Source organism: Carlito syrichta, unplaced genomic scaffold (genome assembly GCF_000164805.1).
Source record: "Carlito syrichta isolate Samal-C Ts95f unplaced genomic scaffold, Tarsius_syrichta-2.0.1 Scaffold301904, whole genome shotgun sequence".
NCBI lineage: Eukaryota > Metazoa > Chordata > Mammalia > Primates > Tarsiidae > Carlito > Carlito syrichta.
This window is the reverse complement of record NW_007246000.1, coordinates 455,022-481,182: the sequence shown is the minus strand read 5'-3', so window position 1 is coordinate 481,182 and position 26,161 is coordinate 455,022. Positions and strand designations below refer to the sequence as shown.

General features: G+C 37.2%; 1 protein-coding gene across 2 annotated transcripts in view; it reads left to right on the top strand.

Annotated features, from left to right (window-relative positions):
- The window catches only part of EML6 (echinoderm microtubule associated protein like 6), a 304,500-nt gene that overhangs the window by 47,330 nt on the left and 231,009 nt on the right, over window positions 1-26,161 (top strand). The window lies entirely within an intron of this gene.

Here is a 26,161-nt window from a genome sequence, read left to right as displayed (position 1 = left end):
AAACTCAAAAAGATATTGACTCTAACACTATCATAGCTGGGGACTTTAATACTCCCACTCACAACCCTAGACAGATCATCAGGACAAAAAATCAGCAACGAGATCTGGAACCTCAATGTGACTCTTTACCAAATGGACTTAATTGATACCTACAGAATACTCCACCCAACGACCACAGAATATACATTCTATTCATCACCACATGGAATGTACTCTAAGATCGACCACATACTTGGCCATAAATCAAGCATAAACAAATTTCAAAAGATCGAAATTTTGTCATGCACCTTCTCGGACCACAGTGGAATAAAAATAAACATCAACACCAACAAGGTTCCCCCTAAACCCACAAAGACATGGACACTAAATAGCATGATGCTAAACAACTCCTAGGTCAATGATGAAATCAAAACAGAGATTAAAAGATATCTGGAAACAAATGAAAATGAAGAAACATCTTACACTCAGAAATAATGTTTAACTAGTTATCTGGGTATCCCATGGCCCACTCAAGTTGACACATAAAATTAGCCATCACACCAAAGGAAACTTAAGTGTGGAACTTGAGTTGATAGGCCTTCTAGGACCTTAGGAACCTTGCAGAAAAAAAGAACATTTTTTTGTGGAGAAAAAGAGCATCTAAACTCCAAGTTATTTCTGCAAATAATTTTCAAATACAGTGCCCAGCTATGATCTGAAGTGACTAGGCATAAGAGTAGACTTGAAAAAAAAAAGCCAAAAAAATCAACAGAAATGACTAGCATATATTCATTTGGCATACCCCTTCGGAAGAAAAGGAAGAGAGAATGAGGTAGAAGCAACACTTGAAGAGATAATGTCTGAAAAATGTCCAGAACTGATAGACGATATCAACCCTCATACTTAAGAAGTCCAAAGAATTTCAGTCAGGATTAATAAAAAGAAATTCACACCTAGACAAATAATAGTGAAATTGCAGATAATCAAAGATGAAGAGAAAATCAGAAAAACTGCCAGAGATAGAAGATAGATTACCTTTATAGGGGAACAGTTTGACTGATAGCTGACTTCTCTACAGGAGCAATGGTAGAAAGAAGGGGGATTAAAATCATTTTCAGATGAAAAAAAAGTGAGAGGATCTGCTAGCAACAGACCCCAAATAAAAGAAATTCTAAAGGGTGTTCTTTAGACAGACGAAAGTTAAAGATGTAGGAAAGACTAGTGGTAAATATGTTGATAAATGAACACTGACTATATTAAATAATAGTAATAATATCTTATTAAATTTAAAAAATATATGTACAATTTTAAAACTTGTATAACAATAGTATTTAAGTTAAAAGGAGCCAAATAGACTTGAAGTGTTTTCAATTCTTTCTGGGAAGAAGGTAAAGGCGTGGATTAACATTAAGCTTTTACAAGTCAAGGGTATATGTTGTAACTTCTAGAGTAACCAGCAAGAGAGCTTCCCAACTAATGTATGAAATAAATGGAATAGGCTGGGCTTGGTGGCTCAGCCTGCAATCCCAGTACTTTGGGAGGCTGAGGCAAGTGGATTGCCTGAGCCTGAGGGTTTAAGACCAGCATGGGCAACTTGGCGAGACCTCGTCTCTACAATAAAATTCAAAAATTAGCCGGCCGTGGTGGCACACACCTGCAGTTACAGCTAATGGGAAGGCTGAGGTGGAAGGATTGCCTGAGCCCAGTAGATCAACACCGGAGTGGCCGAGAGTGTGCCACTGCACTCCAACCTGGGCAACGGAGTGAGACTCCAACTCAAAAAAAAAAAAAGGTAAATAAATAAATAAATGGAATAATAAACCTCTCACTATGTATAAAAGATATAAAATTTGCCAATATAGCTAACCTCTTGTGTATTTCTAGTGCTATGTTTTTTACATATACATATATGAGAGAACAGTACCTTAAATTTCACTAATTAGATTCAGAGCAAGATGAAGATTAGTGTATCCATGTTCTCTTGGTGGAAATTACTAAACAGAAATAAATTCCTTCATTTTGCTAACTGCCTACATGTCCTAAATGAATTTTATTAGATTCTGGCAGTCATTTCCATATTCCCTACTGAAAAGGAGTTGAAGTTTCCCACACTCTAGAGTCTGATGTCCTCAAGGTGTTAGAATGTCTCTCCCCACCCTCCATCCTTGCTTTGTTTTATTTTACATTTTCTGCCACCATTCCTTTCCCCACCCTTCAAATCTTATACATGAACCAAGACTGAAGTCATGTAATACTTGGGGAAAATTCCTTCCTTCCTAGCTTTTAAAAAAAATGCTCAGGTATAGATGAGGAAATAAGATAGTTAATTCCCTCTATTTATCAGTAGAATTCATTATATACAGCAGGATCAAGAGTCAAACTGATTCTAGGCCGTTGCTCTGATATATGAAAAATGCTAGTAATTCAAATTTAGCATAATTCATAGTATTTCTCAGTTTCTACCATTTTATAGTCAAATTGATGTGTCTTATATTTACCTAATGTTTAGCTTGATCCATTTTTTATTTTTTAACCTTTGAAAATTAATTTTTAATTATTTAAGTAATTCATGAATAAATTTCCTTTTAAACTTTAGATCTCAGATAAAGCTTTCATTTTATTTCCTGGTCTCCCTCCATACTCCTTAGAGATTAACCACAGCTATGAGTTTGATGTATATTTTTCTGATCTTTAAACTCATATATTTACCCAAGTACACATGAAGTATTTATTTGTGCATGTGTTACTTCTTTTTAACAAATTCTTCTGTGGATAGACCTTTAGGCTCTTTGGTTTGTTTGCTTTTCAGTGTTTCAGTGAATATCTGTACACGTGGGGATTATCCTTCTAGGGAGGTATCTATAGTGGACTTGTTTGATCATAGACATGCTCAGTTTTAGTTTTAATATATTCTACAGAATTGCACCACTAAGAGGCAGTAGACTTGAAGAGTACCTGTTTCCCCACCATCTTGCCAGTATATGACACTATCAAATTTAATTCTTTTTGCCAAATGTGATTCTGTTTGGGTTTCCTTTCTTATATGAAGAAGTAAGTTTGCGAGTGTCCCTGCATAAGCAAACCTTGACAGATGACTGCTGCTTTTGTCATGGCATTTGAAAGAGTTCAAATGTGGTAGAGGTGCATATGAGATCCATGGCTTTGAAATTAAGGGAGCATTTTTTTTTTTTTTTTAACTAGAAAAAGAATCTAGGGCAGATGAAAAGAAGGGAGGTTACTCTCTGTGTCTGGGTAATGTAAACCTCCTGAATATAGAAAGATGAGGCTTAGCATGATGAATGGTGACCAATGATGCTTTTATTAATCTGGGAAGTGCTGAGTTTGATAATCAGTGTCTTTGAGGTTTATGGTAGTGAAGTTAATCCCAAGGCATTTTAGAAACTAGATTTCAGCTTTTCTGCTTTATGATTTTAATTCCGACTTTATTCTTAGTGGTTGTGCAGCCGAATGATAATGAGTCTCATCTTGGTTGAGAAATTGTCTTTTATATGGTTATTTCATCTAGAATATGGTTTTAAATATTTTTCCCAGCTTGTGGAAGGGACATGTTCAATGTCATAAACTTGAATTTTGCATAGTTTGTGAATTGGAAAATGTAATAGTAAACAATATGCTTTATTTTCTTTTTCTATAAATGCTTAATTGAAAAACACATAAATGAAGATGCCTGTTTACATTAACCTTGGGAGAAATACCAGGGATTAAACAAATCTTGGTACTTCTATGCTTATAATTACTAATAAGAAAGTCCAATAAGGTATCTTCCATTTTCAGAGCAGTTTACTAGTTTTGTCTAAAGTATGCTTTAATATATGAATGTAATTACTTAAAGTATCAAACATTTGTTTTGTCATTTAAAAAAATCACAAAACATAAAAGTAGACATTTTGGAAACATTTTGTAATTTGGTTGAAAGTGCTTCTTTCATTAACATAAATGAAAAGCTCTGTGGAGGATAGCTTGACTTTAATTTGTCTGAGTTATAACTTAGAAATATTTAAAATGGTTAAAAAAAATAGTTGCAGGTCCCAATACTTTATGCTCAACATATAAAGTCTCTTTCAACTTACTTTGGAATAATTTAAGACTTACAGAAAAATGCAACAATAGTCTACAGATTTCATTCATTTTTTAGTATTTTGACATATTTGCTATGCTATTCTTCCTCTTTATAGATACACATTAGCGTTGCTTTTTTTTTGAATCATTTGAAAGTAGGTTGCATACATTATTTCCCTTTACTCTTAATACTAAAACATGTAATTTTAAGAGCAAGAATATTCTCTTATATAACCACAGTACGGTTATTAAATTCAGGGGATTTAATATTGACATGATACTATTATCTAGTATATATTCTAATTTAGTCAGTTGTCTCAATAATTGCCTTTAGGGCATTTTTTCCCCCAGTATAAGATCCTGTCCAGATCATATGTTGTATTTCATTGTCATAACTCTTCAATCTCTTTTAACCTGGAAAAGTGCCTAAGCCTCTCTTTATCTTTCAGGGCATTGAATTTGTGAAGAATACAGGCCAGTTCTTTTACAGAATGTCCTTCAAGTTGGGTTTATCTGCTGTTTCCTCATGATTAGATTCAGGGTATGTGTGTTTGGTTGGAGTACCTCAGAAATAATACTGTGCCCTCCTCAGGGCATCGCATCTAAAGATACATGATTGGTGATGTTAAATTGATCATGTTAAATTGGTCATTAAATGTTCTCCATGTTCTCCATTGTATAGTTACTATTCTTTTTTTTATAATTAATGAGCGACATATGGGGAAATGCTTTAAGATTGTATAAATATCTTATTCCTCAGCAAGCTTCTTCTACCCCCAGATTTAGTATCCATGGCTAATACATGCATGAATTTATGACTTTTAAAAACTCTATCATCCCCTTCATAGTTATTAATTGGCATTCTGCCATCATAAACTGTTTCCTGCCTTTATTTATTTTGATGCTCAAATTATCCCCAGGGCCAGTAGGAGCCCCTTTAATCTACTTTCTGTGTCCTTTTGACATGCCCTTATAATTTTTAAAGCATTTTATTTCATTTTGGCACAATTAGCTGTTCCAGGTCCATCTTGTACTTGCCCTTACCCAGCACCAGAATCAACCATTTCTCCAACAAGCCCTGGTTCTTTTAGTGGGACTAGTATTTAAAACTGATCTGTGATCATTTCCTTACTAGATTATTATTGCTTGACCTTTTCAGCAGACAGAGCTACGGAATACGTATAACTGCAAACTCTCATAGATACAACTGAACTATACAACTGAGCTATATTTAAAAATCATGAGTTTATACTGGTACCCCCAATTCCAACATAGCTTCCCACCCCGAATTCTTCCTTGTCATTTCCCATTTCTTATTTATAATTCTTTTCTTCTATAGCGAGAAACTTGACTCACAAAAAAATAGCAATACATATATTCATTTGATAAATCCTTCAATGCACTTAAAATAGTTTCAGGATTGCTACATCTATTGACTATGAAAAACAAACCTATTAAGAAGAGTTCAAGATTTATTTGCAATTCTTTTATTTTTCTTTATACTGAGAGTAAATAGTCAAAGTTCTATGTTCAGAAGGTACTTGGATAAGCTTTTTAAAAAAATCTAGCTGTTTATGATATTCACCTTAAATATAGTTGGGTTCACTTATTTTGGTTTGTATTCAGTTTGGTTGCCATTCCCTCCATCCATGTTGATTTAATTGCATTTTTGAATGCTCATAGAATATTAACATAATTCCAAAACTCAAGGCTATACAAAATAGAAGAAGATATACTCAGAAAAGATTATGAGCTTATTTTATTATCTTTTAAGTTTGAAATCTACTTTTAAAGAATATTGATAATTTAAAATCAAATAGAGTATACGGCTAGATGCATCTATGTTATTTTTGGAGGGATGGGTGGGTAGGGGATATTGGTGTCTGTTCTCCAAGTCATAGAAAACATGTAGAGTGAAAATGGTCTTTCTTCTTCTATCGGGAGCCTAAAAGAGTGAATGTAGCTCAAAATGTTTAAAATACAGATTGGGTAAAACATTAATTTCACTGGAAAAAGTGTCAGCAGGCTTGGGAGTGGGTGGCGCTTGGAAAGACGGTGGTGCTTTTCTTGCATGACACTAGAGGACATATTGGCTCAGGTGCTGTTTTTAGGACCCCTTCTCCTCCAGGCTTAGTCTGGGAAGTGAGATTCAAGATCCCCAGTTCTGGAGGCCTCGCAAAACTTCCTTGTGGCTCTATGACCCAGGAGGGGTAGAATTTGAGAGATGGGGCATTCTCAGGCCTCTGGTTTTCTCCCCCTTTGATCTTCTTGTTTTCTTGCCTTCTAGTCAGCATTTTATTTTGCTTAGGTTGGCAAAAATGAGTTAAGTAACCTGCCCAAGGTTATAATTCAAACTGCAAGCTGTCTAATTATTTTCATTATTCCATTTTAGAAAGCAACCATGTATGCTCTATGTCTGCCTGACTATAAAATAAGATCAAGTCCATATAATTTCCTAATACAAAACAAATTGGCACAAAGTAGAGAGTGGGACTATTAATAGTCACAAGTTATGAAATCAGAAAATTTAAATAAGAGCCATTTAAAGTCAATATGGAATTAACAAGATTAAACCAAGAGGAGAAAAGTTGAGCTGATAATTAACTCAACATTTGATCCTCCTCAAAGTAATCATAAATACATTTGTGATCCCTGTTTCTTATAAACTCTTGGGGCATAAGGAATTTGAGGTGCATTAACCTTCACTTGCACTTGTCCATCTCTTGGTGCTTGCATAGGCATACTTGCATTGCTTACCTTCATGCTTAGTAATTCAGTGGCTAACATGAAATCCTCTGCTTTAACTTTGAGAAAGACAAAATTAAATTATGACCTCCATTTGGGTGCGGTGGCTTAGCCTATAATCCCAGCACTTTGGGAGGCCGAGGGGAGAAGATTGTCTGAGCCTGGGGGTTCAAGACCAGCTTGGGCAACTTGGTGAGACCTCATCTCTACAATAAATCACAAAAATTAGCTAGGTGTGGAGGCATGCGTCTGTAATTCCAGTTACTTGGAAGACTGAGGTGGAAGGATTGCCTGAGCCCAGCAGGTTGAGGCTGCAGTGGCTGTGAGCGTGCCACTGCACTCTAGTCTGGGCGACAAAGAGTGAAACTCCAACTCAAAAAATAATAATAATAAAAAAAATAAACTGTGACCTCCTCAGTAAATACAAGATGTGTTGAAAGGTGAGCTTGATTTTTAAAAACATCACCTATCTTGTCAGTGCAGTGACTAGTTAAATAATATTTTGCTCAGGGCAGAATCAAACCCAGTTTGGGGAAGCGGGTAAGCAAAAGGCAAAGGTAAGCTTTTCCAGCTTCGTTACTATTTGGTTTATGAGTGTAGGAGATGCCAAATTCTCCTATTTGACCTCTTCTATTTATGGAACTGCTTATGCTAAAATTCATCCGTGAGTGCTTCCATTAATGCTTTTAGTGATTTTGTTTTTTCACCTGGGATTGTTGACATTTGATCAGTGGGAAATGGTTAAGTCACATATATGAATGGTTAGCTAATGTTTTTGCTTTCGGTGTTTGTTTCTATTTTTTTCTCTCTCTCTCTTGCCTTCATTAGAATATTTTTCTCTATTTTCTACTTTCTTGTAATAACATATTTTCAGGATATCTTGCTTTGAGTGAAAAACTACCTGCATTTTAAATCCAAGTGATCATAGAAGTTTTAGAAGCAGTAAATATTATATTCAGTTCTAAATTCTTGTATGCAATTTAACACATACATAAAGAATCTTTAGAAATTACTTATAAGGGTATTTGCAAGAACAGAAATACTGATAGATCTTATTTTTTAGATAAAAATGGTTTGTCATTTTTATTTTATTATTTTATTTTATTTTATTTTGAGTGGGGATCTCTGTTACCCAGGCTAGAGTGCAATGGCATGATCATAACAATCATGGCTCACAGCGTCCTCAATCTCCTAGACTCAGGTGATCCTTCTGCCTCCACCTCCTGATTAGCTGGGACTACAGGTGTGTGACACCATGTCTGGCTAATTTTTAAATTTTTTGTAGAGATGAGGTCTTGCTATGTTGTACAGGCTGGTCTTGAGCTCCTGGGCTCAAGCAATTCACCCACCTTGGCCTCCCAAAGTGCTGGGATTATAGGCATGAACCACCATACCTGGGCCCTTTTAAATTTTATTTTATGTTACTTTTATTTGTTTGCTTATCACACCAGTGCTCACAGTGCTAACTATCCTAGCAGCCCTATAGTAGCTTTTCTCCCTTCCTTGCCTCTCTTTCTCTGCCCCCTTACTCCAGCTTCCTGGAATGGTATCCCAAAGAAACCAACCATATCCAAGTCCTTGTCTCAGGTCAGTTCTGCTTTCAGGACAACATAGTTAACACACCTGTAATCAAGAGAATCAGGGTCGTAGGCATGACCTTTACTATTTTTTTTCCTACTGTAATACCCCGAGGAAGTAGTTGCATTTCCAACATAGTCTCTAGAATAACAGTCTCTAACACTTTTCTGTCCCATAGTCTCTTTGGGACAGAAAAGTGCTCATAAAAAGGTGCACAGATAAAATCACACTCTCTTCTTCTTCTGGGGTTTGAGTGGGGGAAATGGAGAAGAGATAAGGGAAGGGGCAAGGAGGGGGTAAGGACAGGATCAGATGAGATGCCCTTCTGTTGTTTTTATGGCCCATTATTTTAAATCTGCCTAAACAGTGACTCAAAATTATTCTGCATTAATTATGCATACCTATAATTTTATCTGCTCTTTTGAACTGTTCTCTGATTGTTTTATCCACTTTTCTTCATAAATACTTTAACCATTTCTTATCTATATAAGTCTGCTTTCTATTTTATTTTGAAGTAATTTCAGACTTACTGGAAAATTCCAAGACTAGTACAATGAATATCAATAAACCCTACACCCAGATTTCCCAAATGTTAATATTTTGCCACATTTGCTTTAATATTTTCACTTGCTCTCTCCCCTTCTTTCTACTTTCTCCTCTCATCCCTTCCTTCTCCCTCTCTTTTTCTTTCTATCATCCATCTATCCTTTCTATCTATCTATCCATCCATCCATTCACATGTATATGTATATAAATACTTTTTTCTTGAGCTATTTGAGAATAAGTTACAGACCTGATGACTTCCCCCCCAAATATGTCTATAGTTACTAAAAACAAGGACATTCTTTTTGCATAACTATAGTACATTTCTCAAACTCAATATATTAACATTTAAATAATACTTAGTTGATGTACAGATCTGATTACTATTTTGGCAATTGTCCCAATAATGTCCTTTAGAGCAAAAGAAAATCCCAGATCACGTTAGGTTTATTTATCAAATCCCTTAGTCTCTTTTGATCTAGTACATTTCTTCAGTCTTTCATGATCTTGATAATTTTGAAGACTTTCAGGCCTGTTATTTTAGAGAATGTTTCTCAATTTGGGTTAGTCCAGTGTTTCCTCATAATTTGATTAACAGTTTTGACCGAATATCATAGTAATTATGTATTCTTCTCAGTACATAATATCAGGAGGCTCTTGATGTTAATTTATCCTGTTATTTGTAATATTAACTTTAGTCACTTGGTTTAGGTGGCATCTACCAGATTTCTCTACCATTAAGCTACTATATTTTCATTTGTAGTTAAGTATGTATCTTGTGGAAAGATACTGTAAGACTATGTAAATATCTGTTTCTTGTCAAACTTTCACCCAGGAGTTTTTGCATCAACTGATGATTCATGCCCTAATAAATTATTACTATGATGGTTGCCAAATTAGATTATGCTTTTTATTTTGAATATGTATACCTTTGGTTTAGTTTCAGAATTCTCGCCTAGTTCTCTTGATCAGTATATGCCTTATTCTGTTTATGCAGTAAATAATATGTATTTATTTCTCACAAATAAATAATTTTATAATCAATGCTTTTTATGGTAGTAGAATAATCTACTATCCTTTATTTGCAATTTTGGCTAAAAATAGCACTAAGTGTATTCTATCACTAGCAGAATAGTCTGCCTTCACATAATTTTAGGGAAAAAAAATTATATCTAGTAATAGAGTATTTTTTGCCACAACTATTCCCCTTGAATGAGGCAGTCAAAGTAGGATTTTGTAGAGCATCTGTTTGCTATTGCTATTTCTTTGCAGGATCTTGAATACTCTTTTGATGCTGTTGTTATGACAAAACATTAACTGATACAGCATAAATACAATTTAACTCAGTATTATAAATACAATTTAACTCAGTATGAAGAGCACAGTTTGACAACCCTTAATCTGTTTAGGATGCTATATCAATGAAGAATAGTCTACAGCTAGAGAAAAATCTAGGTTCATGTGGATCAACACAGAGAGGTTGCAGTTTTATTCTATGGTGATGAAGTAGAGCCTACTAGATAAAAATAAATAACATGTAAGTATTTTTAACTTAAGACTGGATAGCATACATTATTTTATTTTAAAAACACTCAAACTATACTTTTTTTTAAATTTTAGAATCATGGGGTACATGTAAAGATTTGTTACATAGGTATATTGTGTGAAGGCAAAGTTTGGGCTTCCCATGAGCCCTCCCCTAGTAGTAAGCTTGATACTCCATGGGTGATTTTGAATCCCTTATCCCCTTCTCCCTCCCTCCACTAAGCAGTCCCCAGGGTCTGTTGTGCCCAATGTTTTGTGCCTACTTATAAGAGACATATGTTATTCAGTTTTTTGTTTCTGTGATAATTTACTTAAAATGATGATCTCCAACTGCTGCAAAGGACATGATTTTGTTCTTCTTTATGGCCGAATAATATTCCATTGTGTATACATACCACATTTTCTTTGTCTAAGCCTACTTTCGATGGACATCTGGATTGGTTCCATGTTTTTGCTATTGTGAATAGTGCTGCAATAAACATACATGTGCAGTTGTCTTTTTGATGATCTGTGTTCCTTTGGGTATGTTCTAGAAGTGGGATTGCTGGGTTGAATGGTAGCTCTATTTTTAGTTCTTTGAAAAAATGCCACACTGCTTTCTATAGAGGTTGAACTAACTTACATTCCTACCAACAGTGTACAGTATTCCCTTTTCTCCACAACCAATACCTGTTTTTTTTTCCCTTGGGTTTTTTTTTTTTTTTTACTTTTTAGCAATAGCCATCCTGACTGGTGTGAGATGGTATCTCACTGTAGTTTTGATTTGCATTTCTCTGATGATTAGTGATGTTGAACATTTTTTCATGTTTGTTGGCTGCCAAACTATACTTTGAATCTTCAGTCTAAAGGTATTTCGCGTAGGAATTATTTTATTTCTAGTTCTGTGGAACATATATTTATTGAATAGCCTGCTGGCACCTGAGCATAATTAGATAATATGAAGAGAGGAAATACACACATGTACATATATGTATATCTATACATATACGAGAGGGACTAAAAAAAAAAACAGAATTATTTTTTGGAGGATGGGTCCCTTGTAATACAGTTTTCTCCCACTAAGTAAGTGTTCTAGGAACCACTTGGCATCAGTGCCCTGCTATCATTGTTGTGAGAGGCTGCATTCTGCTTCAGTGAATTTTTTTGTTTGTTTGTTTTTTGGAGATTGTTTTAACACATTTGCACATTTCATAATTGGTGACTTACAGGATCAACATTGCTGGGTGTTCAGTAGTTTTGACCCCAAACAGCACGACCCCCATGCCCCACCTTCCCTATTCACCTGATCTTGCCCCAAACTACTTTTTTTTTTTCTTTCTTTGGATGAGAAAAGTCCTCAAAGGGAAACATTTTGCCACTGTGGAAGAGGTGAAACAAAAAACAACAGAAGCACTGAAAGCCATCAAAATCAGTGAGTTCAAAAACTGTCTTTTAAAATTATTATTACTATAGAATGTGGGGTACAAATTAGGATTAGTTACACAAGTAGGCTGTGTGCAAGTGAAGTCTGGACCTCCAACAGGCCCTTACTTCCCCTGGTTTAGAGCCAGGTACCCTTTATGATGCTACGGCTCCCTCCCTCCCTCCCTCCTTCCCTCCCTCCCTTCCTCCCTTCCCTGTCAGTGCCCAGTGACTGATAATCCCTCCCTTGTGCTAATGTGATTAATGTTCAGGTCCCACTTATGAGTGAGAACATTCGGTGTTCAGGTCTTTGTTTCTGTGAGAGATCACTAAGTATGATGGTCTCCAACTCCATCCAATTTGCTGCGAGTTACATGATTTTGTCCTTCTTTATGACTGCATAATACTCTATTGTGTATATGTACCACATTTTCTTTATCCAGTCCACTTTTGATGGTTCCATGTGTTTGCTCTTGTGAAAAGTGTGGCTATAAACAAGTGTGTGCAGGTGTCTTTTTTGTAGAACAATTTGTGTTCCTCCAGATATATTCCCAGGAGAGGGATTGCTGGATCATATAGAAGGTTAATTTTTAGTTTTTTTAGGAATTGTCACACTGCTTTCCGTAGAGGTTGAACTAGCCCGCACTCCTACCAACAGTGTTCCCTTTTCTCCACACCTTTGCTGCATCTATAGTTTTTTGATTTATTGATGTGAGCCATCCTTACTGGGGTTAGGTGGTATCTTAATGTGGTTTTGATTTGCATTTCTCTGATAATTAGTGAGAGCTAGCATTTTTTCATGTATCTGTTGGCTGTTCGTTTATCTTCTTTTGAGAAGTGTCTATTCATGTCCTTTGCCTATTTTTTGATTGTTTGGTTTTTTCCTTTCAGTTGGTTTGAGTTCCTTGTAGATCCTGGATGTTAGATCTTTATCAGATACATAATTATCAGATTAAATGGATCAAAGACCTAAACATAAAACCTCAAATTATAAGAATCCTAGAAGAAAACATAGGAAACACTCTTATACACATTGGAGTAGGCAACCAATTGTTGATCAAATCCCCAAAAGCAAATGCCATAAAAGATAAGATAGACAAATGGGACCTCATCAAACTGAAAAGCTTTTGCACAACAAAGAAACCATCAAGAGAGTGGGGAGATAACTCAAAAACTGTTTTGAGCAGTGGAAAAAAGCATCTTGATAGGTTTACTACATCAATGGAGAATACTCTGAAGGTGATTGAGGTTTAAACATGTAAGGTTAAATACATAATTTTTTATAACTAAATTCTAGTTTTATATATATATATATAAAATACATATATGAATGTGGTAGCTTTGACTTCTGGGAAAATATTGGAGGAAATACTTTTAATTTAACTTAAAATTTCACTTGCAAATTTCTGCAGAAGATCACATTTTGGGTAATGATTCTTAGGCTTTGTAGAGATTGTAAAATTGTTGTATAGGTAAGTTTTTTTAATTGGTTCAAATGTAGGCCTTTCAAAAAGGTAACATTATAGACAGGATCATATTCCAAGATTACTTCCTGATTGGTGATATTCTGTTTCAGTTCTTATCATAGTTCTAAACTGATTAGAATAAAAACATTTTTTTGATGATTCACTGATCTTTGAGAACAATGAAAATATCTTGTTTCCTTCTTAGCTGATCTCAGGGACACTATTCATTTATGTACTTATTTTTTAATTAAAAAGATTCAGCAACTGTCAGAGAATCAAACTGATTTAGCAATGTTTTGGCATCTTATTGCTGGAACCTAGTGACAGATTATAGTATCTCAAGGATGACATGCTATTTTTCTTCCCAGTGCGAGAAAAGAAATTCTGAATTGGCTCTTTTGTAAAGTTTTCAGGGTGGCAGGCAACATAGTGACAAGACCACTTGCAGACACTTTTTTTTACATTAAGCAGATTTTATTTTATCATTGTATAGTCAATTTGCATAGATATCTTCCTGTGGAATATCCATGACAATTTATTTGATTGGCAGCAAGCAACATGGTGCAGATGCTGAGAATCAAGAGGCCTAGGTTCTAGTCCAAGATCTGCTGTTAATGTTCTGTGTGATCTTGGACAAGCCACTGTGTCCTCTGAATGTGTTTTCTTATTTGTAAAAAGAGATAGATCACATAATCCCCAAAGAATTACATCGTAATGTTCTAAAACCTTTCTGGTTAAATATATACATATACTTGTGTGTAATTGGTTCTATTCAAAAAAATTTTTTATGAAAAAAATGGGATTTGACTTCTATATAAATAAGAGTCACACAAATAATTTAAAATTCAAATCTATGATTTATAGGTTCCAATGGAAATACTTCCTGTTTATAATGCCACCACATGTGAATAAGGATGGTTTTGCATAAGATTTTGACTGTATGGGTTTCAGCTATAAGCTGAATGCTGGGCAGCTACGCATGGGGCTATCTAAGAAACTGGAAAATGACTTACTTTAATTAATCAAAATACAATGTACAGATGAGCTGATTGAGACACTAGAACTTGACAAGACTTTCAAATATAAACTGGCAAGGATTTATATGAGCCAGTCTGACTGCAGTGTGCACCTGGTGGCTTGTCTGGAGGCTTTGATGAATTAGTAGTGATGTCAGAAGACTTCACCATAATTCCAGGCTTGAATATAGCCATAGGGATGCATCAGAGGACATCTGGTTTCACTTCAATTTATTTGTCAGAACCAACTACATTGAGTGCTAAAGGACCTGCCCTAGAGAAATAGATTTTAGCACTATTTTTACCTGATCTATGAAGTGTTCTTATTTTTGAGGAATGGGTAGGAATATTTAATTAGAAATAAAACAATTATATTACAAAAGTAATACGTGTTCACTGTAAAAATAAAGTTGAAAAACTGAAAAGTATACATTAAAAACAAACAAACAAAAAACAGTCCTCATCCCCATCCACCCAGACTCTCACTCCCCAAGGGCAGCTAGTATAAGCAGACTTTTAAAGTACTTTATTGATTTATTTATTTATTTATATTTTTGAGTTAGAGTCTCACTTTGTCGCCTTGGCTGGAGTGCAGTGGTATGCTCACAGCCACTGCAGCCTTGACCTGCTGGGCTCAGGCGGTCTTTCCAACTCAGCCTTCCAAGTAGCTGGAACTATAGGCATGCGCCACCATGCCCGGCTAATTTTTGATTTATTGTAGAGATGAGGTCTCACCAAGTTGCCTAGGCTGGTCTTGAACCTGCTGGCTCGGACAATCCTCTCACCTCGGCCTCCCATAGTGCTGGGATTATAGGCATGAGCCACCACACCTGGCCTTAAAGTACTTTATTGAAGTCTGATTGACATACAAAAAGCTATACCTATTTGAAGTATACAACTTGATGAGTTTGGAGATATGTGTAACCTGTTAAACCATCACTACACTCCATGCCATAAACATACCCATCACCTCCAAAAATGTTCTCCTGCCCGCTTTTTACAAAATTATGATGATGATAATGATGATAAGAACACTTAACATAAGACCTTAGGGGATTTTTAAGTATGCATACAGCATTGTTAACTACAGGCACAATGCTGTACAATAGATCCTAGGGCTTACTCAACATGCATAGCTGAAACTTTGTACCCTTTGACCAATTTCTCCATGTTTCCCCCTCCCCAAGACCCTGGAAAACTACTATAAGCAATTTGATATAGATCCTTCTAAGCCTTTTTCTAAATATACCATTATTTTTTATATACTGTGATTTAATATTAACTGCTACACTATGTTATTGTAGTTTTGGATTCCCTACTTGGCTGAATCTAGATAATTTTGCACTCTGTGGAATGATTTGGCAATGCCCTTTAATGTTTCCCAAATAAATTGATAGTGTACCAATATACTCAGATATTTGCTTTAGCTTCTTGCCCTGAACCAGTCTCGGGCAGTTTTCTAACTTACGGAGTGATCTTGGCTTTGCCTGAGTGATTTAGAGTCTGTCCAGTGTTAGGTAAGGAGGTGGTGACCTGTAAGTAGGATGAGGATATAATTTGTCATCCAAACTGAGATATTTTGAAAGTTCTTAATAATTACGCCAAGACAACAGTGTAAGCTGGGATTGCCTGGACATATGGTTACTCTAAGAGTTGACACCAGCACAGTTGGGACCACTGCTTTCCTGTTCTGTTCCTTGGTTCCCCATTTCTATTGAATGACATGGTTGTGAATTCTACAACCCTACATGAACTGATGGTTGATTGCTTTCTTGCCCTTTGGTTTCACTAATAGGGAAGGTGCAGCAATCCTTGGGGAAACCTGTTAGCACCAAGCTCAGACTGTTTAGTTTCTTAAATAATTGTCTAGTACCTATCTTCTTGACTTCTCACCTATTCTCTTTTTTGCCTCCAGCTGACCTTCTTTTGCCACCACTCCACCAAATCTGTTTATGTTAATGCCATTCATGACCTTTATATACACAAGTCCAGAGATAATCACATCTCTGTTCTTATTTGATACTGTTGATCATTCCTTCCTCCTCAGAACATGTTCTTTCCCTTTTTCCTATGACCCCATGGTCTTCCAGCTTCTTTCTCCTTTCCAGTGTTGCCTTCTTAGTTTTCCTTTGCTGGATGCTTTTCTGCTTGACTTCTCAGTGTTGAATAGCCCCAGGCTTCTTCCTTACCCACGGTCTCAATTTTTTGACTGTAATTATCATCTTCATGTTGGTGAATGGTGGTGCCATGGACTGAGATGGAAAAACTGGGAGAAGGGCAGATTTAATGTGGAGTGGGTCAGGGGAAGATGAAAGTCTCTGTTTTGACAAGTTAGTTTAAGAGGCCCGCTATATCCCAGATGAAGATGTCAAGTGGACAGTTAGATGCATGAGTCTTGAACCCAGTGAGGGATCAGGACTGGTAAGTCCTGTCATCCACCTCATGTAATTTACTGAGTAGTTAATCTTAATGACATGCTACACATCTTTGCAGTTATAATTATGGTTTAGGCTCACTATATTCTCACCAGATCATCCCTAAAGCCTTAAACCTGGACTGGCTAGATTAAGTGTCCCTTGGCATTCTTTCCAATTCTTTCTTTCTCATCATGCTCACTCTCTTTCATCCTCTGAGTTACCAAGTCATCTGTAATATCCAGGCAACCATTCCTTATTCATACAAGAGTGGATATATTATTATAGATATCTTACATCCAGTCAGCAGTTGTTCAAAAACCAGTCTTTAAATTATCAAATTTTCTATCTCAAATGATCTTCATCAACTGTTTATCAGCTGCATTTCTATTGTTAATTGCATAAATGAAGACAGATTCAGGAAACTCTGAGTGTGGGATGCCTTCTATGAAAATGAATTTTGCTAATGCCACTTCAGAATGTCTGCTAAAAAATGCCTTCATAAATGGTAGCTATCACGTGTGTGTGTGTGTGTGTGTGTGTGTGTGTGTGTGTGTGTGTGTGTGTGTGTGTGTGTGTGTGTTGTCGGGGTTGCAGCTGTTCCCCACAGTTGTCCGATAATCTGTGAACTGAGTGTCGATACAGTTTTTTTGAGGCATAAAATGATTATACACTGGCCAGCAAAACTGTAGCCTATTTTTCTACTCTGATAGTTTCATTTGTGCTACATCTTCAAGAAGAAGATTAGAATTAAATTGACTAGGCAAGCAAAGCTGAAAATTGAATTAATTTTAGATTTGTAATAAAAAATGGGATCTCTCCCATTCAGTGTTAACTAGGACCCTGTGGGCTATACAAACCAAAATGACAGTCTCTCATTAAAATGATATTTTCTCCAGTGAAATGTACTGGCACTAAATAGTCTCTGAAATGCTTTATGCTCCAGGATCACAGCTGCCATCAGTATTATGGAACTGAGAACAGTTTTCATGAAACCCACGGAAGTGACAGCATTTATTAAATTGGTGCAACTTTACCAAGTATTTATGGAATTTCTGCTTTGTGCCAGACATTGTGCTAGGCAATTAGGATTAAGGATGAGTAGCTCATAATTCTTGTCATGAAAGAGCTACCAATCTAATGAGAGAAAGAGCTACACATAAAACCAAGCTTGAAGTGACTTACTTGGTGACATGAGAGTTGGTGAGGTGACTAATTCCATCTGCTTGGAAGGAAATAGGTGATAAGAGATATGAACTTACCAGGATTTCACAGATTTCGCCAGGAAGAGGACAATCACTCAGGAGTGTGGAAATCACAAAACATTTCATATCAACTTAAATATTATGGAATGAATTCAGTTTTAATTATGTGGTTAGAGAGATTTGATAGCTTCATTTCAAAATAAAAATCTCCCTAAACTGAGGCTACATTTTTGTTCACAAGAATGGCAAAAATTTATTGAATACCTACCATGTGCTATATGTCTACGTATGCTCCCCTTCATTAACATAGGCTCCATTACTACTCGTAACAGCAGTTCTGCAATGTGGGTAATTTTATCAGCGTGAATTAGATGGGAGAGGTCAAGACACTTACATATAGTAACACAGCTGGGAAGTGGCAGAGCAGGGCTTCACACCTAGATGTGTTCTATTTCAGAGACCACGTTTCCCCCACAGAACACTACCTCTCACACAATACTGCTTCTCACACTTACTTCTGGTTGATGAAGGCATTGGCAGTCTGTGTGTACTATTCTGGATTCATTTAACCAGATGTTACATTTGGGCAGGTCTTGGAACCAGGTACTTTACAGTATTTCGTTGGTTCAATGATCTGAGAGCTCAGGTGCTGATTAGGTCCAAGTAGGACAACACTGGCCTCTTTTGCTGTCCCCATGTAAGAGAGAAGCTAAACCTTGGAAGATAATATCTAGATGCTCAGGAAAGTAGTGAGTCCCTCAATGATCATGGATGAGCTGCCTCCAGGTTTGAGACTATCCTGGGCAACTTGGTAAGACCTCATCTCTACAATAAATCAAAAATAAGCCAGACGTGGTGGTGCATGCCTGTAGTTCCAGCAACTTGGAAGGTTGAGATGGAAGGATTGCCTGAGCCCAGCAGGTTGAGCAGGTCATGTGGTAGCCATGAGTATGCCACTACACTCCGGTCTGGGCGACAGAATGAGACTCCAACTCAAAAAAAAAAAAAGAGTGGTCAGCATGAAGGTGGCTTGGGTGAGCTAACTGTCCAGCTTAAGCTGGGGCTCTTCCCTAGGTGCCAATGCTGGAGGCCCTTGGGTACACAAAGAGAAATATTTTCTCCTGGAAGGAACTAGAACTTAATTAAATGACCTTAGTCCTTGAAGATCAGAAGGCTCCACTTAGCAATGAGGCTCAGTATGTAGCCCAAAGCTGGGAAGACAAGACACTTGATGAGTTTCAGAACTGCCTTCCCCAAGTGCTTTTTGTATGCCCACCTCTCTTCTGTCAGCATTCTAAGCCAGGCTGTCACATTGCTTATCTTAGATCCATAACTGAGCCCAGTCTTCCTCTCCTGGGCCAGTAGCAAATCATGCCCGAAGGCCTGAGCTTTCTTCTACCTCTCATCACTCAAGACAGGAAGAGACATTGTTCATCTTCAGAGAGGGATTTCAAGCCTAAAGGAGATGTATGAGTGTATCAGTTGGCGACATCAGTATCTCTAGGCATCACTAGGTAATTACTTTGAATTTACATGGTCTAATCTCTCAGATCTCCATGGGAGGAATCATATCTCTGTCCTCTCTTCTTTAATCTCCTACAATATTTACAGCTGGGGACTTCTTTCTTGCAACCAAATTAAAGTATGCATACTTTGTTTGAACATCCATATCTCTTTCATCGTGCTCAGAAGAGATGGATAATTATAATTTGTACTTATCTTAAGCAAAATTATCACTGAATTTTCTTCCAGTGGCAGTTCGTGTGGTGTAAGAATGTAAACTTTGGAGTCAGATCTGGACTAAAATCTGGTTCTGCATTCACCATTGGATGGACTTTGGGCACAATACTGAACTCTGAGTTAGTTTCTTCATTTGTAAACAACTGACTCCAAAGAAACTCAAAAGATTATCAGAGACTACTATATACACTTGTGTGGAAACAAACTCGAAAACCTAAAGGAAATGGAGGACTTTCTGACATCACACAACATCCCTAGGTTGAAACAAGAAGAAATCGAGACCCTAAATATTAGACCAATAGCAATCTAGAAAATTGACTATGTCATAAGAAAACTGCCTACAAAAAAAAAAGCCCTGGACCAGATGGCTTTCCAGGAGAATTCTATGAAACATACAAGGAGGAACTGATACCAATCCTATTGAAAGTATTCCAGGCAATTGAGAAAGATGGAACTCTCCCCAAGTCATTTTATGAAGCTAACATCACATTGATACCCAAACCAGATAAAGATTCAACAAAGAAAGAGGACTACCTGCCAATATCCTTGATGAACATAGATGCTAAAATTCTCAGAAAGATCCTAGCAAACCAGATCCAACCACACATCTCAAAAATCATCCACCACGATCAAGTAGGTTTCATCCTTGGGATGCAGGACTGGTTTAACACGCACAAGACCGTAAATATAATTAAATACATCAAGATGTAAAAACAGAAACCACATGATTATATCATTAGATGTGGAAAAAGCTTTTAATAAGATCAGCACCCCTTCTTGATAAAAAAAAAAAAACCTTGAATGGCCAGGCTTGGTGGCTCAGCCTGTAATCCCAGCACTTTGGGAGACCAAGGTGAGTGGATTGCCTGAGCCTGCGGGTTTGAGACCAGCCCGGGGAACTCAGCAAGACCTTGTCTCTACAATAAATAAAAAAATTAGCCAGGCGTGGTAGCACACACCTGTAGTTCCAGCTACTTGGAAGGCTGAGGTGGAAAGATCGTTGAAGCCCAGCAGGTCGATGAAGGGGTGGCCGTGAGTGTGCCACTGTACTCCAGCCTGGATGACAAAGTAAGGATCCAACTAAAAAAACAAAAAGCAAAAAACCTTGAACACCTAGGCATAGGTAGAGCATACCTCAAAATAGTAAGAGCCATCTACGAGAAACCGACAGCCAGCATACTGCTTAACAGACAGAAATTGGAACCATTTCCCCTGGAAACCAGAACAAGACAAGGTTGCCCACTCTCAGCCCTCATTTTCAACATAGTTTTGGAAGTCCTAGCTAGAGCAATCAGACAAGAGGAGACTAGGGATATCCAAATAGGAAAAGAGGAAGTCAAGTTATCCCTCTTTGCAGATGACATGATTCTGTACCTCAAATACCCAAGACAATCTGTAAAAAACCTCCTTGCACTGATAAAGGACTTTGGTAAAGTCTCAGGATATAAAATAAATATGCAAAAGACAGTTGCATTTCTATACACCAATAAATAACAAACAGAAACTCAAAAACACAATCCCATTCACAATAGCCACAAAAAAGTGAAATACCTTGGCATTTTTCTAACCAGAGATGTGAAAGAGCTTTATGATGAAAACTACAGAAGATTGCTCAAAGAAATCAAAGATGGCACAAACAAATGGAAAAATATTCCATGCTCATGGATTGGAAGAATCAACGTTGTTAAAATGTCCATCCTACCCAAAGCAATCTACAGATTTAATGCAATACCCATTAAATTACCAGCAGCATTCTTCTCAGACCTTGAAACGACAATACTGAAATTCATATGGAAACATAAACGACCATGAATAGCCAAAACAATTCACAGCAAACAAAAACAAAAACAAAGTGGGAGATATTACACTCCCAGACTTTAAATTTTGTTATAAGGCTACAATAATCAAAACAGCCTGATATTGGTATAAGAGCAGGCATATAAACCAATGGAACAGGATAGAAATTCCAGAACAAAACCTCAATTTCTCAACCAACTCATCTTCGACAAAGCCTCCAGCACAAACCACTAGGGAAAGGGAGACTATTCAGTAAATAGTGCTGGGAAAACTGGCTGATCACATACAGAAGATTAAAACAAGACCCCTACCCATCACCATACACAAAAATCAACTCTAAATGAATCAAAGACCTAAACGTAAAAGCTCAAACTATAAGATTCTTTGAAAATACAGGAGATACCCTTAGGGAAATTGGAACTGGTAACCAATTCCTGATCAAACCTTAAGTACCCATGCCATAAGAGATAAGTAGACAAGTGGGACCTCATCAAACTGAAAAGCTTCTGCAAAGCCAAAGAAACCATCAAGAGAGCAGGGAGACAGCCCACAGACTGGGAGAAAATATTTGCCAACTGTATGTCTGACAAAGGCCTATCATCCAGGATCTACAAGGAATTTAAACATGATGGAAAGAAAAAAACCAAACAACTTCATTACAAAGTGGGCAAAAGATATGAATAGACACTTCTCAAAAGAAGACATACAAGTAGCCAACAGATACATGAAAAAATGCTCAGCCTCACTAGTCATCAAAGAAATGCAAATTAAAACCACGCTGAGACACCACTTAACTCCAGTCAGGATGGCTATCATCAATAACTCAAAAACCAACAGATAACGGAGAGGATGCGGCGAAAAGAGAACACTTCTACACTGTTGGTGGAAGTGTAAACTAATACAACCTTTGTGGAAAACAGTTTGGCGGTTCCTAAAAGATCTAAAAATCAACCTTCCATATGACCCTGCAATCCTCCTACTGGGAATATACCTGGAGGAACTCAAATAACTCTATGAAAAAGATACCTACACACATATTTTATTGCAACATTGTTCACAATAGCAAAAATATGGAACTAACCGTGCTGCCCACTGAAAGACAACTGGATAAAAAAAAAAAATGTGGTACTTATACACAACGGACTATTACACAGCCAAAAGAAGGAAAAAATTATGAACTTCACAGCAACCTGGATAGACTTGGAATCTATAATACTGAGTGACCTATCACAGAAACAAAGAACTGAGTATCACATGTTCTCACTTATAAGTAGACCTTGAACAATTATCGTAATACTGTAAGAAAAGGATTGGCAGTAGTGGGAAACTGCCAGGAGTGGGTGGGGTCGGGATTGGCAGTAGTGGGAATCTGCTGCGGGGAGAGGGGCCCACCTCATCAACACGGGTACCTGCATAATGAACATTTGTATACCTAACCCTGAATTGTACCCCACATCTTTAAAATAAAAATTTAAAAGATAAATAAATAAATAAAATGGGGCAGTAAGATCTATTTCACAGGATTAAGTATAAAGTGCTCCCACCAATGACTGGCACAGAGTACCCTTTTCTCTTGTCCCTTTGTTATCCCCAGTAAGTAGGCTGCTCCCACTGTAGTCTTCATGTCTGCATTTCAGGCAACAAGAGGAGAAAGGGGACACAAAGAAGAACATTTCTCCGTCACTAAGAATACTTCCTGGATATTGCACACCTGACTTCCACTTTCATCCCACTGGCCTGAACGTGGTTGCATGGCCACACCCAGTTGACTCCAAGGGAAGCTGAGAAATGTAGTCTATATTCTTGGCATGTATTTGTGGGCCCAGCTGATATTTGGATGTTTTATTTCTAAGAAAGAAGAGGATTATCTGTCATAGATTGAGTTTCTCAGGGAGCAGACTCTGAGACAAAGTTCAGCTTGGAGAATGCTTGTTGGATCAGTAATGATAGGAGGGAGAAGTCAGGCTACGATGCAGGGCCCATGACAGCCTCAGCAGGCTCTCCCAGGTTACCCTGGCATTAAGTGACCAGGCCTTTATGCTCCTACATTAGTCAGTCACTAAGTAAAGGCTAATCTGGCACCATGGGTAAGGCAGCTATTGGCAGTTGAGGTAACCCTTGAAGAGACTGACTGCTGAAGGTCTTCTGCCGACAGCACTACCAGCAACTGGGCCAATATGTCTTTCACAGAAGAGAGTTCTGGGTGGTGCCATTTTAGCATACATCACAGGGAGAATAGGAGAGAGAGCATCTCTGCTGCACTACATCATAGAGAGGTTGTGAGGATCAAATAAAATAAAACATACAGGGCTTTTGCAAGAAGACTGGCTTATGGTAAGCACTCAATCAATCTTAGCTGTAGTATTAGCATTTCCCAAAGTTATTTTTGCAGGATGATCTCCCAGAGAACCTTGTGGGACTTCAAAGAGTTGGCTATTCCTACTCTAATGACCAAATTTAGGAAATATTGTATTGCAAAATTTTTATTTTCTGCATGTGGGTTAGTGTTTAGTCAATTCTTCTATTAAAGATTTGCATTAGAAAATAAAGTCTGAGACTGGGTGTCGTGGCTCATGTGTATAATCCCAGCACTTTGGGAGGCCGAGGTGAGAGGATTGCCTGAGCCCATGGGTTCAAGACCAGCCTGGGCAATGTGGTGAGACCTCATCTCTACAATAAATCAAAAAATTAGCCGGGCATGGTGGCACACACCTGTAGTCCCAGCTACTTGGAAGGCTGAGGTGGAAGAATTGCCTGAGCCCAGCATGTCAAGGCTGTGGTGGCCGTGAGCACGCCACTGCACTCCAGTCTGGGCAACAGAATGAGACTCTGACTCAAAAAAAAAGAGTTTGACATTGCTTTTGTCTTTGTCTTTCACCAAAGTAGAGATATAGAAAAAGCATTCTATATTTAAGATCCTTAATTACTGATATTTCTTATCTGTTAACAAATGTGTCATATAGAAATTTCCTGAAAATAAAACCAAGAAGTGAAAAAAATCATTTGTTAAACAAATACTTAATGAGCATACACTTAGCAGGCAGGCCTGTCACACCCAGTGTGAGCCAGAATTTCTCACCTATGCCTCTCCAGTAGTCTCCTAACTGATGTCCCTGTTCCAACTTTTGCCCCCCTACCGTCTATTAATTATGGTATCCAGAATGAGCATTTAAAAATTTTAAATGTCTTATTAGTTTCTATATTCTCAGCTCTCCAATAGCTGCCCAGTGTATTTACAGTGAAAGTCCTTACTCCTTGCCAGGCCTTGCAGGCTCTGGCCCCCAGCCACATCTCTGACCTCATTTCTGTCCCAGTCATTTTTGCTCCAGCCTTGCTAGCTTCTTTGCTGTTTCTCAGACAAACCAAGCAAGCATCTGACTCAGAACTTTTGCACTTGTCCTTCCCTGTGCCTGAAATATTTCTCCCCTAGATTTGACCTTGGTTTACTCTCTCACTTCATTCAAATATCTGTGCCTCTGTCACCACATAAGAGACCTTTCTATTTAAAGTGGCATCTCTTGTCACTCTGTATCTCTTTCACCCTACTTTAACTTTACTCATAGCACTTATTACTACCTAAATTTGTGTATGTATTTGTTTATTGTTCATTGTGAAACCAGATTGTAGGATCTGAGAAAGCAGGGACTTTGTTTTTGCCTAGTGCTGTCCTCAGAAGAGTGCCTGACATCAAGAGCAGGCACTCAGAAAATGTTTGCAAGTGAAGGAGTGACTGTGCTAGTTTCTGGGAATACAGTGATAACTATGACAGTCATGGACCCTGCCTTCATGGAATATATGTCTACAATCAGGGCCCATTTCAACAGAAGGTACAATGTCTTTGATTATATTTTAGTAGTAAATACTTAAAATAGAGTTTCTAATATTGAACTATCCTTGCATTCCTATGGCAACCTTACTTGGTCATGATATATAATTCTTCTAATATACTATTCTTAAGATTCAGTCTGCAATTATATATTGTATTTAGTTGGCAAATAAGAATGGTTTTCTGTCATTTTCTGCTGTCTTTATCCAGTTTTGATAACTATAAACATGATCATGTTTATACCAGGAGGAGCTGGGATGCTATCTTATCTATTTCTTTGCTCTGGGATAGTTTAAATAACACAGGGAATCCTTTTAATGCAGATTTGGTAGAATTTGCCTATAAGACTGTGTGGGCTTGGTACCTTCATGTTGAGTAGAAGTTTTTCTTAATAATTTTTATGATTATTGCTCTATTTAATTGTTTTATTTTTCTTGAGTCAATTTCTATACTTTTATTTTCTGGAAAAACTTTTATTTATATTCTCAAATATATTTATATGTTGTAAGCACCTAAAATATTGTATATATATTTGCTTATATTGCTTATTTGTGTGTTTTTTTGCATCGATCTTAATCAAGTTTGCCAAAGTTTCATCTACTTTATTGCTATTTCAAGAAAACATTTTTCCTTTGTTGTTGTTATGATTTTTTATTCTCTATTTTATTGGGGTCTCCTTTTATTCTACCACAATTGCCACAGTAAGGAAGCTTTATGCCTGGTTGCAGCTGTATAGCCCACCTCACCCTGTGAAGCTGGGAGTACCCACAGACTCTAACCTGTTTCTCTTTTACCTCAACACTCACAGGAGGAAAGTCCCCAAGCC